This window comes from Lytechinus variegatus, chromosome 6, assembly GCF_018143015.1.
Source record: "Lytechinus variegatus isolate NC3 chromosome 6, Lvar_3.0, whole genome shotgun sequence".
Taxonomy (NCBI): Eukaryota; Metazoa; Echinodermata; class Echinoidea; order Temnopleuroida; family Toxopneustidae; genus Lytechinus; species Lytechinus variegatus.
In genome coordinates, this window is record NC_054745.1 from 10,433,311 (window position 1) to 10,449,235 (window position 15,925).

A 15,925-nucleotide genomic window follows, 5' to 3' on the forward strand; every position below is an offset into this window, starting at 1 on the left:
CATGAAAGGGCATATCTTGACAACCCTAAATTAAAAAAGGGTACGGGTTTGGCCATGCATGACACAATGAGGAGCATTAAAAGGTAAACATTTTAAACTTTAGAGGGCGCTATTTTAATAACGGAAGGTCAGTGATGCATGAAAACTAAGTAGTTTGTATGATAATATGGTGCCGTAATCGATTCTTGAAAATATGAGTTAAAAATGAATAAAAACAACAAAGTTAGGGCCATTTTACGATTGTTTGACTTTACATTTCCATGAATATGACGTTTTTGAAGGAAGGCTATTGTGGATTTGAATTTAGGGCAAGAAGATGGGATTTCGAAAGTCAGGTTAAAGTCGCAGATGATGGAGCGACTCATTGACTATCTCTAGCAATGTTTTTAGAAGTCTGTAGTATGCAGGTTATCGGAGATATGAAAGAATAAAAATTGTATGCAAGTGGACTTGAAATGGAAAAAATGGCGCCTGCGCGGCCATGCATGAGTGATTTCGAAAATGAAATAGAAGGTGCACAACTATGGGTGCTTGGGACTAATCCTGCCAAATTTCGATGAATTTGGATGAGGAAAGTGGCCTGGGCAGAGTTAACAAACTCTTAAGTTACAGTATTCATGCACATGAAAGTAAAGCTTATCAGTTCACAAATGAAACATTAAACGTTTACGCTCATGAATAGGTATCCGTTAAGGCATTTTGATGTTCAGCAATATGAATCATATATATATATATTCTTGTTAGTAAAGTGTTTACTTTTATTGGGGCCTTAAATAGGGATATACTCAACAATTTGATGATAAAAGTAAACACTTTACTGACGAGAATGTGTGTGTGTGTGTATATATATATATATATCGATTCATATTGCTGAACAGCAAAATGCCTTAACAGATACCTATTCATGAGCATAAACGTTTAATGTATGTGCATGAATACTGTAACTTAAGATTAGAAGAAATCATGTAACTGGTAAACACTTTACTAACATGAATTTCAGTATGTAGGACTGGAGTGAAATTTCATGGTATCTGTGGAAGTTTTAAAAGGTGAAAAAAAAATAAATATCATCATTGATTTAAACATATTTTGTCAATATCATACAAATGATTAAGATACACGAAAATCAGGTGAAAAAATTATTTGTCCGGGGGTCAAACTCAAGGTCAAAGGTCACGATCTTATAAATCGCTCCAATACATTATTTGATGCATGGTTTGGATTCCTCTCTAAATTTCCGAATAAATCGTTCCAGTTTCATGAAAATCGGTCTACACGTTACGACGCATTTGCCATTAAGAGTTGGAGGTCACGCCCATTTTGTCAAAACAAGGAGAAAAGGGCGGGCCGTATTGCGAGATCCGACGGACCATCTGGATTTTCGTTTTGTTTTGTTTTGTGCGTGGGCCATGGTGAATTTTATGTGTACCAATTTACAACGAATTCCGAGATGGTCGGGTGCAAAATTGCACATTCATTGGGGGAATTGGCATGAAATGACCCTCTAGGCCTACTGTACATCAACATGAAAGCTGTAGTATGGCCACTTTACAGTCAATAAGTACTCAGAGAATGTACAAACCTCAAATCCAAATTACTGGTTGATGATAAAAGTAAACACTTTACTGAAAAGAATGTATTGTTATATATAAGAATAATTGTAGAAGAATTGTCAAAGCAGTTACATTAATCTATTAGTTATTTCCTCTTTAAGAATAGCCTAGAATGATCAAGTACATTCCACAGCATGTTTGTAAGAACGTTCCAGAATGTCTTTTCATTATGCAGGCCTTGCCTATTTAAAAGGCCAAGGAGTTTTATTGTTATTTCTGAATAGAAATTATGAACAATAGGCTTAGCTATGTTATTGACACTGTTGATTTCAATGAGGTCATTCAAGAATGTTTTAGAAATGAATAAGGCTCCTGAAAGAGGAAGAATATTCTTTTGGAAGGCCATGCTAGAACTTTCCGTTATAGTGAATTCTAGAAGGATAGCTGTAATGGGTATATAAAGCTGCAGTTTCTTTAAGGATATCATCACATCATATGAGAGCAGGAGATCACATCACATCATATGAGATCACTTCACCAGATCAGATCAGAGCAGTTTATGCCCACCATCAATGAACTGTTTGCAGTTATTTTGAGAGAAAAATTATCAGTTCTCATCGAGATCATCAACATCATCAACCTGTTCAATGAACACGCTTCAACCCATGGATTGCTGAATTTGACTGTTAATAATCATCAACATCGTCTTCACGGACATTTCAACTCGTTACAGTGCCTTTTATTATTCATCGGACTTCAACATCAGTTTCATCATCGCCATCATCAATAAGGAATTTTCCCAGCCTACCTGGAATATATATTGGACTATAATAGTGAACTATAACCCTGGATTGTACATCAGACACTTCAAGAGATTTATGTAAGATCATTATTTGTTTTATTGATGTATAATTATTTCCTGTAATAAAAAAAGGGAAAATTAAATTTAAAATCTACTTGTTATTTGTTGCAGTATCGTAACAATATATATATATATATATATATATATATATATATATATATATATATATTATATATACAGTGCGTCCCAGAAAAAAACGAAAGCGACATTTAGCGATCATTTATCATTACTTGATCATAAATAAAATAGACAACTGACCTACCAATTTAAAGCTTAGAATCTCTTCTTTTATCTGATATTACTTCAGTTATTTCTTATTCATGCATGAGTGAGCAAAAATAATTTGAAGAAAGGATATCAAAAACTCATTTTGCGGGGGGTATCTGGGTTTTAAAAAGAAAACCACATATTTGAGAAGTTCATTATCTCCTCTTTAATTTGATAACTAAATTACAGAAAATGGTCGAGAAATAAAAAATATTCTTGTCATTTGAAATAAGGCTTGAATTTCAATAATTTCATAAAATGAAGAGGATCTCCAGGCTGGCTTTCAAACTCACTCGACACTCCGTTTTGTTGACGATCAGCCATGCGTTAAATCTTTTGTTCACCATGCGAAAGCTTCTGTGGGAAACCTCTGAAAACACGTTTATCTCATGAAATTATGGAAATACAAGCCTTATTTCAAATGATCAGAACTTTTTTATTTCTTGACCATTTTCTGTAATTGAGGTACCAAATTAAGGAGCAGATATTGAACTTTTCAGAAATGTGGTTTTCTTTTTGAAACCCAGATACCCCCCGCCAAATGAGTTTTTGATATCCTTTCTTCAAATTGTCTTTGCTCACTCATGCGTGAATGAGAAATAATCTAAGTAATATCAGATGAAAGAGGAGATTCTAAGCTTTAAATTGGTAGGTCATTTGTCTATTCTATTTATGATTAAGTTATGATAAATGAACCCTAAATCTCGGTTTCGTTTATTCTGGGACGTACTGTATATGTACATGTGTATATATATATATATATATATATATATATATATATATATATATATACACAACAAAAAAAGTAAGTCCCCCCTTGAACAAACATCAATAATTTCCGAGCCAATTCGAATTATTGATATATTTTTACATGAGCGTGTAGGTAATTTTATAGGCTACCCTCTGAGTAAATGTTATTGACGTTTTTTACGTCATGCTTCAGTGAGCACCGTCAGAAGGCAAAAATGTCACTTTTCAAATGTCACAAGCCAAATACCATGACTTTGATTCCATTTTACTGGAACTCATTCCACATTCTCATCATGAAAAATAGTCAGAAGGCTTGTAAAAGGTACTTTCTAAAGTACGATACAACTTTTTTGCTAAATTTCATGGTTGAATAAACACAAGTCCAAATTTGCAACAACTTGATTTTTTACACATTTATATCACTAAGAATGAAATAATATGATGACAGTTATTTTTGGGAAGAGTATCTTCAATAATATTCCTCGTTTCACGGTCCAATGAACATTTATTAAAAACAAAAAATACGATTTTCAAATATCATAGACAAGTATTGTTTCATTTTGGTAACTGAAAATGATCTTTTCTCAACTTTTTCGTTACGTTCACGACCATTTAACATGCTTCAATGAATCAAAGGCGTTTGATTAAACATTCACGCTTGAATGAACATGTGGAATGTGATGCTCTCTTTTTTACGTTATTGGAAAAAATGCAATTCGTAACTATGGATATCTGTTAAAAACCTCCTTCCATAGTTCATTTCATTTGATTTTTATGAAAATCCCGATGTTTAATGCATCAGTGAGCACATAATATGCGAAAATTATGCAAATGAGAAGAAAGTTCAAAGCCTTGGCCCTACTCTGTGCCGCGTTGAATGGTTATTTTGGTGTGCGCGCCTTTTGGATAGTGTTACTCTGTAACCATGTGCGAAGTTTCATGAAAAAACTGTTGGCAGAAGTAGCAAAAAAGTCCATGAAACAAACCCTCATTTCATATTTGTGACAATTTTGACTTCTTCTCTCATAGACTTGTGTACATTATGAGTGCATATGTTTAAGAATAAGTAATCCCTCATTCAATATGGTGGAACTTTTTTTCAAGGCTGTCTTTAGCAATGTCATTTGGCAGTAATGTTTATTATTCAATGGGCAGAATTCTGTGCAAAAATGAAATCGATATGTTTATTCATGGATGAGTGAGCACATATCAAAGTGGGAAAATTGGTATTTTCAATGTCACAGACTCATTTTAAAGGGTCATAAAGTGCATATTGAGGGCAAATTCGGTTTCAAATGTTTTTGTTTTATCATCCATCATTTCTATCACCACACAGTGTTCGAACTTAAAACATGGTTGAGCGAGCACATTCGAAAACTTAGGAATGAATACTCTTTATACGGCATAAATGTATTCTTTTCGTAACAATTTTTCATGATCAGTTTAATTTATGGGCAAATTAGTGGTGGACCCAGAATTTGAAAATGGGGGAGGGGCCTATAATCGGGGGAGCCACCAACATTTTCAAATTTTAACATGATCTATAGCAAGTTGTAAAGGATACTACCATAACCCCCTATGATGATACGTCACAATACAGGGGCCGCGGAACGGTTTTCAAAGTTGGGGGGAGGTGGGGGTAGCTGAGCCAAAAGTGGAGGGTGGGGGCTGACCATGCAAAAAATCACAATCGTATGGTCATTTTTACATTTTTGTACATGCTTTTTTTTAAAAGTGGGGGGGGGGCTGAACCCCCTCCCCTGCTTCTGCGGCCCCTGCAATACAATGTGCTCACTCAACCATGAACATACGATATCAAAATTGTGTGTGAAGTGGATATATGATGGATAGTAAACCAGTATAACACCATAAAATTCACCTAAAAAACAACTTTTGTCCAACATTGTATTTGCACAATCTGAAACACGACTCTTGTGACTTTCAAAAATGGTCATTTTAATTCAATCTTTATTCATGCATGACTCTACCGATCAATTTCATATTTCCCCAGGAGTTGCCTAATGAGTGTAGAAATCCACCTACGAAATATCATATCTCGTAATAATTCCGTTCAAAAGTTACAGCAATTTGATTTAGGGGGACTTACTTTTTTTGTTGTGTATATATATGTATATATATATATATATATATATATATATATATATATATATATAATGTAAGGGGGCCCTCAGCACAACGAGTGGTGCAGGTACTCATCATCTCATAGATACTTGGAAGACAAATAAATAGACGAGTGAGACGTAGCTATTTAATAAGAGAGCTACGTCTCACTCGTCTATTTATTTGTCTTCCAAGTATGTATATATATATATATATATAATTGCTGAACATCAAAATGCTTTAACAGATACCTATTTATGAGCATAAATGTTTCATTTGTGACCTGATGAGCTTCATTTTCTTTCATGTGTTTGCATTCTGTAACTAAAGATTGGAAGAAATCATGTAACTGGTAAACACTTTGTCAGGAAAATGCTTGGACACTAACAGAGTACAGAGTTGAGGAATTTTAAGTTTAGACTCCGTTTATTATCAGAGTACTCATGATGCAATTAATGAAATTATAGTTACTTAAAATTGGATGTCAATCAGAATATAATTAAATATTACAAATATATAACCAGGAAATTATGTTCAGTAACCAGTCTTGCATAAATCAAATCGTTTAAATGAAATTGAGTGTGACTTCTATGAAAGCTGGCTAGAGTTCAAGGTCCAGAGATTTTGAAGTAAATGTTCCTTGCTTTAGGCAAAGCAAGTAGTGCGGACATGTAATGGCCAGATGGTACTGTTCTTACTTTCCTTTTGAAGATTAGCGAGTCGCAAATGGGTACAGCACGAAGATTGCATAACAGTTCCCCACCACACAGAGGCTTGACGCCATCATCTCTCACTCAGTATTGCGAGATTCACGAAGTTAATTCATCACACAGGAGGGGGAAGTTCTGTCACACGCTGTCTAACCCTTCACTTGGCTTTATTCTCTGTTCTAGTCCCCAAAGGGAGGAGCCACAATTCAGCTTTGGTAGTACCCTGATAGCAGACATGGTCATAATCACGTGATAATTACGTCGTATTCTCGGCATACTGGTCGTAGACAATAAATATGACGTCTTTATGACGTAATTACGACCACTTTTAACGGCGAGTTTATCTTGCATTTGTATTTGACCAGATTATGACGTGATTATGACGTCATTAATTCACCAGTCAATGACGAGTAAATTTAAAATTTTGCATGACCAGAATATGACGTGATTATGACGTCATTTATTGACAAATCAACGACGAGTCTATCCACAATTTTACATGACCAGATTTTGACGTGATTATGTCGTCATTAATTGACCATTCAATGACAAGTAAAATTTACAGTTTTGCATGACCAGAATATGACCTAAATATGACGTCATATATTGACAAATCAAAGACGAATATATTACAATTTTATATGACCAGATAATGATGTGATTATGACGTCATTATTCAACCAGTCACGACTAAATTTACAATTTTGCATGACCAAAATATACAACGTGATTATAATAATAATATGCAACATTTATATAGCGCTTAATACAAATGTTTCTAAGCGCTGCATACCATTACCCCGGCTTTAGCACGGCTACCCTGATCGGGCGCATCGAGCATTCCAAGGAATTTCTTCCTACCGGGTACCCATTTACTACACCTGGGTCGAGAGTGGCAATTGTAGATAAACGCCTTGCCAAAGGACGTGCTGCGGTGGGATTTGAACCCCGGTCCTTGTGGTTCACAGTCCGCAGACTTATCCACTGAGCCACAACACCTTCACGACGAGTGCATTTACAATTTTATATGACAACATTATGAAAACATTTATATATATACAACCATAGGCAGCGAAAGCGCGGGGGGGGGGGTGACAGAAGGGGGGACCTTCCCCCCTTCTAATTTGTGTGTTGATATAGTACCCTTTTTTTTGCTTGTCTACTTTGTTTCCTGCATGCATCCCCCTTAATTCACGTGGGCCCTCACCCCTCCCTGAAATGTTTGAGTCCCCCCCTCCCTAAAATTAAGGTTGATAACCCCCCTTTTTTTTGCTTGTCAAATATTTTTGGTAATCCACTCCCCTAAATTCAAATGTCAATTTTTTTTTGCCTGCGTCCATCCCTAAATTTCAGATGGACCATCCCCCCCTAAATTTTGTTGGCTTAATTCCGCCGCCAATGCATACAACAAATACCTTTTCAAAATGTTCCCTTTATTTTTCTCCCGGTGTGATCTTTAGCCTAAATGTTTAAAGGTTCTGTAGGTCGCCCGGGTAGGTCGTCGTCGAAAATTGATATTTCATTTGACACTTCAACCAAAACATGTTTCGAATGAAGACTAGATGCCAAGTCCGATAGTCAGCAGAGCGCGCACGTGATTCGTGTATTTGAAAATGCAACCGTTATTTAATGAACGAAGTCGAGTCAAAGTGTTGGATCGTGCAATCGACGTCCGTAATAACTTGTTCTCAATTGACTGCCTGCCCTTTTTTGACATGTCAAGACACTTCAGGGTAAGCATTTACATGTATACTAATATTTTATATATGTCTAAATTAGCTGGAGTATCAGTAGAAATCAGAATAACGTATCACTGATGTCTGATGAAGTTATTTCAACCTGCGGTATTGTGCATGCCGGCGTAAGTACCGCACGGTACGGTACGTGAAGTCGAACCCTAGAGTTGTGGCGATGACAACGGCTCTCGAGCCGTGGCGTTTGCTGTTTGGACTGTGAACATGTGAAAACTTTTTCTTTGCTTTCATCTTTAAAACCAATCATCAAACGTTGAAATACATTCTTATGACTTCTTAAATTTGATCTCAAAGAATAATTTTAGACCCTATTCTCTAATTTGTATGGTGTGGACGTTGTCAGCCATGGCATGGTGGTGGTGCTCTGCACAGTGCCCTTTCCTTGCCTTTTTCATAGGCCTAAGGCTTTGGCTTGGCCTACATTACATGTACCTTCAATTCAAGTGATGTTCGTGCAGGCTCCACCTAACCACCGCTACACTGCGCTCCACCTACCCGAACCTCAACTCGGTGAACTCGTAATTCGGATACTCCGAGTTTCAAAGGTGGGAAAAAATAAAATGAATAGGCCCTATTTATTGTAAAAATTACACCCCCCCAACCAACAATGCATTAAGGTTTAAGGCGCTAATGCAGTTTCGCACCGGCCGATTACCAGCACACCTAATCACCAATACTTGTTACCAAATGTCATGACAAGTCTCTCAGTCACATTTCGATGTCAATACATCCACCACTTTTCAAAATATTGTGATCGGGAATGGCTGTATTTCGTCTTCGATCTCAACGTCGTTGATCGACATCGCTTCGCGGATCGCTTGGATTCACCGTGCACCGTAAAGTTGATATGAACTGAAGTTAGCAACCAAATCATGCGACCATAGATTCGCATGCGGCATGCTGGCAGTTTGTTCGCCACATTTTCGCATGATTTGGTTGCTAACTTCAGTTCATATCAACATTACATTGCACGGTGAATCCAAGCGATCTGCGAAGCGATGTCTATGCCATGTCGCTTCGCGGATCGCTTGGATTCACCGTGCACCGTAATGTTGATATGAACGGAAGTTAGCAACCAAATCATGCGAACATAGATTCGCATGCGGCATGCTGGCAGTTTGTTCGCCACATTCTCGCATGATTTGGTTGCTAACTTCAGTTCATATCAACATTACGGTGCACGGTGAATCCAAGCGATCTGCGAAGCGATGTCTACGCCGTGTCGATCAACGACGTTGAGATCGAAGCCGAAATACAGCCATTCCCGATCACGATATTTTGAAAAGTGGTGGATATATTGACATCGAAATGTGACTGAGAGACTTGTTGTGACATTTGGGAACAAATATTGGTGATGAGGTATGCTGGTAACCAGCCGGTGCGAAACTGCATTAGCGCCAAGTTTAATTTCTTACTCTTGACTTAGACTTGGTCTTAGAGCCAAGGTACTTAGTACATAATGTGTGGTGGGTATGTGCCGCAGTGGGGACCCCCTTTTTTACACTCAAATTTCCATTCCAAGGCATAGCATTTTGTCTTATTGAGGTAACCGGAGGATTAGAGCAAGAAATCTAGCTTTTATTTATTGTTGATGTCTTTTGGGGGATATTTTTTACAATATGCATTTTTCCCCACCTTTGCCACTCAGAGTATCTGAACGAGTTCACCGACTTGAAGTTCGGGGAAGTGGAGCGGTAATGAAGAGGAGAAAAGCCTGCTCGAACATCACTTGAGGTAGGCTTGGCCTTGCTTATAAATGTAATTGTACATAGACCCTATTCAGAAGAGATGTGTTTTTTCTAAAAAAATAATCCCTGTCTGAAAATTGGTAGTGATGGACACTAACCAAAAGTGGCAAATCATATATTAATTTACTATGATTAGAAAATATCTCAAACCAAAATATCGCTTCCATCTTTTCCAAACACCTTTAAATTTTGCCGCCCGTTTTTGAAGGTGTCTTTATAGCTACTACACACTCGATTTATCATGCAATTTTTTTCTTGTTCCTCAGTTCTCAGTTTTTAAAACATGTTCTATTGTTGGAAAAATATAAATGAAAGTGCATACACCTAAAAAAACTGCATACACCTAAAAAAACTGCATTTTTTGTTTTCTCTACAATTTGCAATTTTATGTACAAAATATTAATACTAAAGGAGTCGTTTGTCACACTACAGTCACGAAGATTGTGCATTTGCCATTGAAATTGCATGTGCAATGAGTGGTGAGTACCTGAAGCTTTAGGACATGTATATCTCGATAGACTAAATAAATAATCATTTCAATTTCAGTGACATCATCTGGGACAGTTGGAACAACTCTACGCTCCACATTTAATTCAGTGTCAATCCTGATTTCATCAACATGGACTGATGGAACAAAAGTCATGCAAATATGCTGTTTTGTGTAGTGGTGAGTACAATTATCACTTTTGGAAGGGATTTTTTTACATGAACATGAGCTCCATGTTTGATTCAGTTTATTTGTTCCAAAGTTAAAATGAGAATGAAGGAAAGTTATGTAATCATTGACAGTGACTGATACTCCAACATTATTCCTGTAGATTAACCCTAAATCTCCTGGGGTATTTTGATTCTTGGGGGCATTAGGGCCCCCCTTAAGATCTCAGCCACGAATTGCGCTATCACAATGAAAATTTGCATGATGGTAGAGAGTGACATTTCCAACGCAGTTGCATTGGTAAATTTCACTGAATTCTTTTATTTTTATTTTGTAGGAATTAATTTTCTAATTTATTCATGAAACTTATGTATTTTATTCATGAAATCATACTTTTTGCTCTGATTCACTAAATAAAGCTCATAGAATGCTATTTTTGGTGAAATATTCTTTATAGCATTCCTAACAATTGTGAATGAAAAAATCCTGGTGCCAAGACCGATTTCTTATGTATTTTATTGCTTTTTTAATTTCTTATGTATTTCTTTTTTTTTTAAACAAGGCAAAATTAATAATGTTTAATCAGTAAAAGTAGAAATAATGATACGTTTCTGAATTTTTGCTTAATACCCGGTACACTATTTGCATTGGATTTGTACATGAAAAATACACTTACATTTTGACGTGTAATGTCGTAACCCGGTTCGCACCCGGGTGTCACAAATTTGGTCTCATAATTTATGCGAGACTTAAAAGTAAAAAGTCAGTGAGCGGCGAGGTCAAAAAAATTTGCGCAGCAGATATCGCAAAAATTGTCGAGGGGGGGGGGGGCATTATGGCCCTCTCCCTCCCCTGGCAGAATTAGGGTTAATGAAAAATTTCAAGATTGTAGTTTAATAAATTTTTCTCTGAAATTATGCATAAAATGATGCAAAAGTGACATCTTAACAAAGATGAGAGTATTGTTTGTTTTTGCAACTTAGACAATTTTTATGATGCGAAATAGACATCTAAACAATGATAAGAATAAGAGTATTGTTTGCTTTTGCAAAGACAATGACAATGATTTTATTGGACCATGTTACACTCTTTCGGGGATTAGGGACACTATCAAAACGACATTACACATCAATTATGCAATTTTACATATGTAACTAATTAAAAGATTAAATCCACATCTGGCGTAAAAGATTTTCATTGGATGAGTGAGATGAGACTGCTGCATTTTATTTACAGCCTTTCTCATTGGATGTTGCTTCACAAATGGGTGTGTCTTAGAGAGATAATAAAATGAAGATGAAATTATCTCTCTAAGACACACCCATTTGTGTCTTAGAGAGATAATAAAATGAAGATGAAATTGTTCTTAGAAGAATATCAATTCAAAGGGATTTTAAGGGATTCTTTTTTCAGAGATGAAATGGATCTCAAAATACTACCCCTGTTCCCTTCTATGAGTTTTTCCTTTAATTGAATATTGATTCAAATTGTCTTTATTGCACTCTTGCGCTCCTTTTTTTTATAGTGAAATATCTCTTCTGCAGTGTCCCCTCTTTCACCTCTTATTAAGTGCCCCATTTATGCCCTCATTTATTTTATAAACAAAGGTGAATGCAATTAGCACCCTTTCATTTTTACATATTTCATATAACAGAATATAAAAGTTTTCAGCTGAGCGATTGGAATAAAATAAACTGAATAAGCAAATGTCCTCCCTCACCTGATGTTGATATTCATATCAATGGATATTGATATCGATAGTGATAATGTAGATCACTGACTTTTGGCAATATGCGATAAAAAGAATTGATAATTGAAACCATTAAGTTTTGCATGCAGATGAAATAGTTTGGCTATGTTTATTATAAGTTTCTCAATACCCCCCCTTTTATTTTTTTACAGGTGTCACAAGATAAAGTACTTCCTTGATGAGTTCAGAGATGGATGATCAATCAAACATAGAATATGGTTTCTAGCAACCCTGCAGGTATCCTTCATACGCCAATGAGAGTGCATAAAGCTTGCACATATTATAAACGGTATCTGTGCTATCCCCAATATACAGTGCGTATAAAAAAAAGTTTACACTTTGAAAAAGCCATGGGAATTAACAAATATACAACATGTGGGTAATTTTTTCACATATAATTATGGGTTTGGGTCTCATCTATCCAATGAAAGTAAAAATTTTGACAGAATGTTACACTTGAGTGAGCACTGTCCATTTTTGGAAAGCTCGCAGAAATCTGTTTGCGCAGAAATGCTTGTTTTCACGCTGTGTCAAGGGGAAAGGGCGAAATCAAACTTGCCCTGCGAAGCATTTCTCATAAATTTCCCTAGCACTTTTAGCCAATTGACATAAAACGGATACATTCAAGTATTTTGTAACAATTTTGCCGTCCAAATTTTAAATTTCAACACTTAGTAAGCACAACCTTTACCCTTTTTGTGCCAGCTGGATCTGAGGACATAACTGAATCTGAACAAAAGTTTATATCAGACATCTCCAGCATTTTACACTTAGTTTTTATCATTTAAAGTTGGGGTTTACATTTCATTTTTCATTTATACTTGTTTCTCCACACTTTTCCCAAGCTTGGCAATGATTAACAAAATGGAAATCAAGCCTAAGCCATTTCATGTAAATCACAGCTCAGTGTAAAGCAAATATCGTCACGATGGACTCGGTGTGTGGGGGAGTGGGGTGGGGCGCAATGCACTCTTCGAAGTGTTTGGGCAAGGAAACAAGTTTAAAAGGGAAAAAGATATCTTCAAATCAATTTTACTAACTAATTTCCATGTGTTCTTCATGATTAAGATCTACTTTTATTCGCATAACTGTTTAAAAGTTCTGCGCAAATCATTTTTCACCAACTTTTCAAAAGTAAGTGGTGTTCACTCAAGCGGAAATATTTTTCGACAGTTATATCGTCATTTGCTTAAATGGATCTGTTCCAATGCTGAAATGTGGAAAAATCGTTAGGATATTACAAATATATAATTTTACAGGATTTTTTCTAAGTGTAAACTTTTTTTTAATACGCACTGTATAACATTAGACCAATTACATTGCCAAATTACAATGGAGCCTATCAAAGAAAAGGTAGACTCCAGCAAAACGTAATTTGAATATTAAAATAGAGAAAAACCAAAGAAGCACTGATAATTTCATCAAAATCTGACTAAGATAAGAAGGTTATGAAATTTTGAGTTTCAAAAAACATTAATATGCAAAACACAGGTCAAATGAGGATCAAAGACGTTCTTTTGTATTTTATCATATGAAACATAGAACAGATCCATTGTCTTTGGCAGAGAGTAATTGGTCTACCGGTAATCTTATACTTAGGGGGATAATAATTTAAGAGATGCTTTACATACGAATAAATAATTATGTAGTACAATACATTTTTCAGGAGCAGCTTGGTCTGCTCATCATTAGAGTGCAGTGGGCTGATTCATAAATCTGTTAGTAAGTTAAGATTGATTTTAAGAACGACTAGTGAACCTTTCCTTTGTGCTAATTGATTATTAACCCTAAATAGACTGGGCTATTTCAACACACAAGCCTATTTGTTCCAAAGGTTTCATTTCCCTTTAAAGGAGAATGAAACCATTGGAACAAGATAGCTTGTGTGAAAACAGAAAAATCAAAGAAACAGATCAACAAAAGTTTGAAAAAATCGGACAAATAATGAGAATGTTATGAGCATTTGAGTATTGCGATCACTAATGCTATGGAGATAGCAAATTGGCAATGTACTTGGAAGCCATATTTCTTGGACATCAGTATTGTATTTACCTTAATATCTCAGACTCTACATGGGTTTATCAGTCTAACACTATCATTTGGTTTACCATCAGTTCGTCCACCCACCATTTTTTTCTGAATAACCAATTGGTTTAATTGCCATACCATTTGGTCTAATTGGACTAAGTGTAATAAGTGTTAATCGGACAAAATGAAGGAAAAGAAAATTGGTATTAGACCAACTGGTTATGAGATGAAATGGTCATAGACAAGCTGGTGATTAGAAGATTATTGGACCAAATGGTTGTTAGATATTTCGTTGATGGACCAATTGTCATTTGACGAAATGAGGTAGGCCATGATCACAGTGGACGAGTTGGCAATAGATGAATAGGCAATTTATCCAAATTGTATCTCTGTATTTGTTAACAGACATTGTAACTGGTTTCATAGTTCTTTGACCAGACACGGAATGGGGGGGGGGGGGGTGCCAATTCTGAAAGCCAAATTACCTTTTTTTAGCTTGTCAAACTTTTGGGAAAGCAATCCGCACCCTGTAAGAGTAAAATCCAACTTGTATGTTGTATTTACAAGAATACACCACACACTGTATTCTTAAAGGAAAAAAAAGTTTTGTTACGCGATTTCTTGAATTTATTAATAAAATATTTGTAACTGAGTTCATAATTGAAATGTGTATTTGATTTATCGTTTAATGTGTGTGACTGTGTGTATGGGTGTTTGTGTTTTGTCTGTTCTTGACAAGTCTTGGACCTACAGTCAATCTTGCAATCGTAAAAATATTGGAACTGATCAACCCATGATTTGATTTCTTTAATATTTTGAACTAAGCTAGGTTAACTGTACGTTCGAGTTGTGTTTTCATGTACAATTTCATATGTAAATCATTATCACGTCAAAATTCTGTCATTATGACATCGTTGTCGACTATTAAAGACCTTAAAATCATGTCCAGATGACGTCTAATACTGGTCATAAATATGTTATAAAGTGACTATTAATTACGTCATAATCACGTCATAAAGATGTCATAAGTGACCATTAATGACATCATAATCACGTCAATATACGACGTCAATCTGACGTATAATACTGGTAATGAATACGTTATAAAGACGTCATAAAGACGTTGTAAGTAACCATTAATGACGTAATAATCAAGTCATAAAGACGTGTAATACTGGTCAAGAATATGGCGTAAAAACGTCATAAAGACGTCGTATTCGACTTATTAAGACGTCATAATCACGTCATTTTACGACGTTGATATGACGACGTGCGTTGGTGCAAATTCTTGACTTTAAGACGTCTTTTTACGACGTCATAACGACGTGATACTCGTCGTAAAATAACGTCAATATGACGTCTTTTTACCCAATTTTTGCTGTCATGGTACTTGGCTTCAAAATAAATTCAGCAACATGGCTGATAAGTAATGGACATGATAGAAGTCTTTCCTCTTTGACCACATAAGCAGCTTCTTCAATTAGCAGTGAGACAAACTGAGAAACCCCTCACATACAACCCTGCCCATTCACTTGTACACACTCATTCAAATCCGCTCAACCATACTAGAGTCACTCTCACTACCACTCACACTCCTGCTCTAGCAACTTATTTGCATTACAAAGAAAAGCGAATTGCAGCTCCTGTATATCTGAAATGAAGGTTACAAAGAAGGGAAGTTTTCTGACAATTTCCTCCCTCCTTAGATAAAAAAAATGTGTAAATAT

At 35.8% G+C, this 15,925-nt stretch overlaps 1 long non-coding RNA gene across 1 annotated transcript; it reads left to right on the top strand.

Moving 5' to 3' along the window:
- Positions 1-7,887: 7,887 nt before the first annotated feature.
- On the top strand, positions 7,888-12,471 carry LOC121416985. The gene is made up of 4 exons (XR_005970286.1): positions 7,888-7,996; positions 9,666-9,751; positions 10,312-10,432; positions 12,323-12,471. It is a non-coding gene; the product is annotated as an uncharacterized LOC121416985 (long non-coding RNA).
- The last annotated feature ends 3,454 nt before the right edge of the window (positions 12,472-15,925 follow it).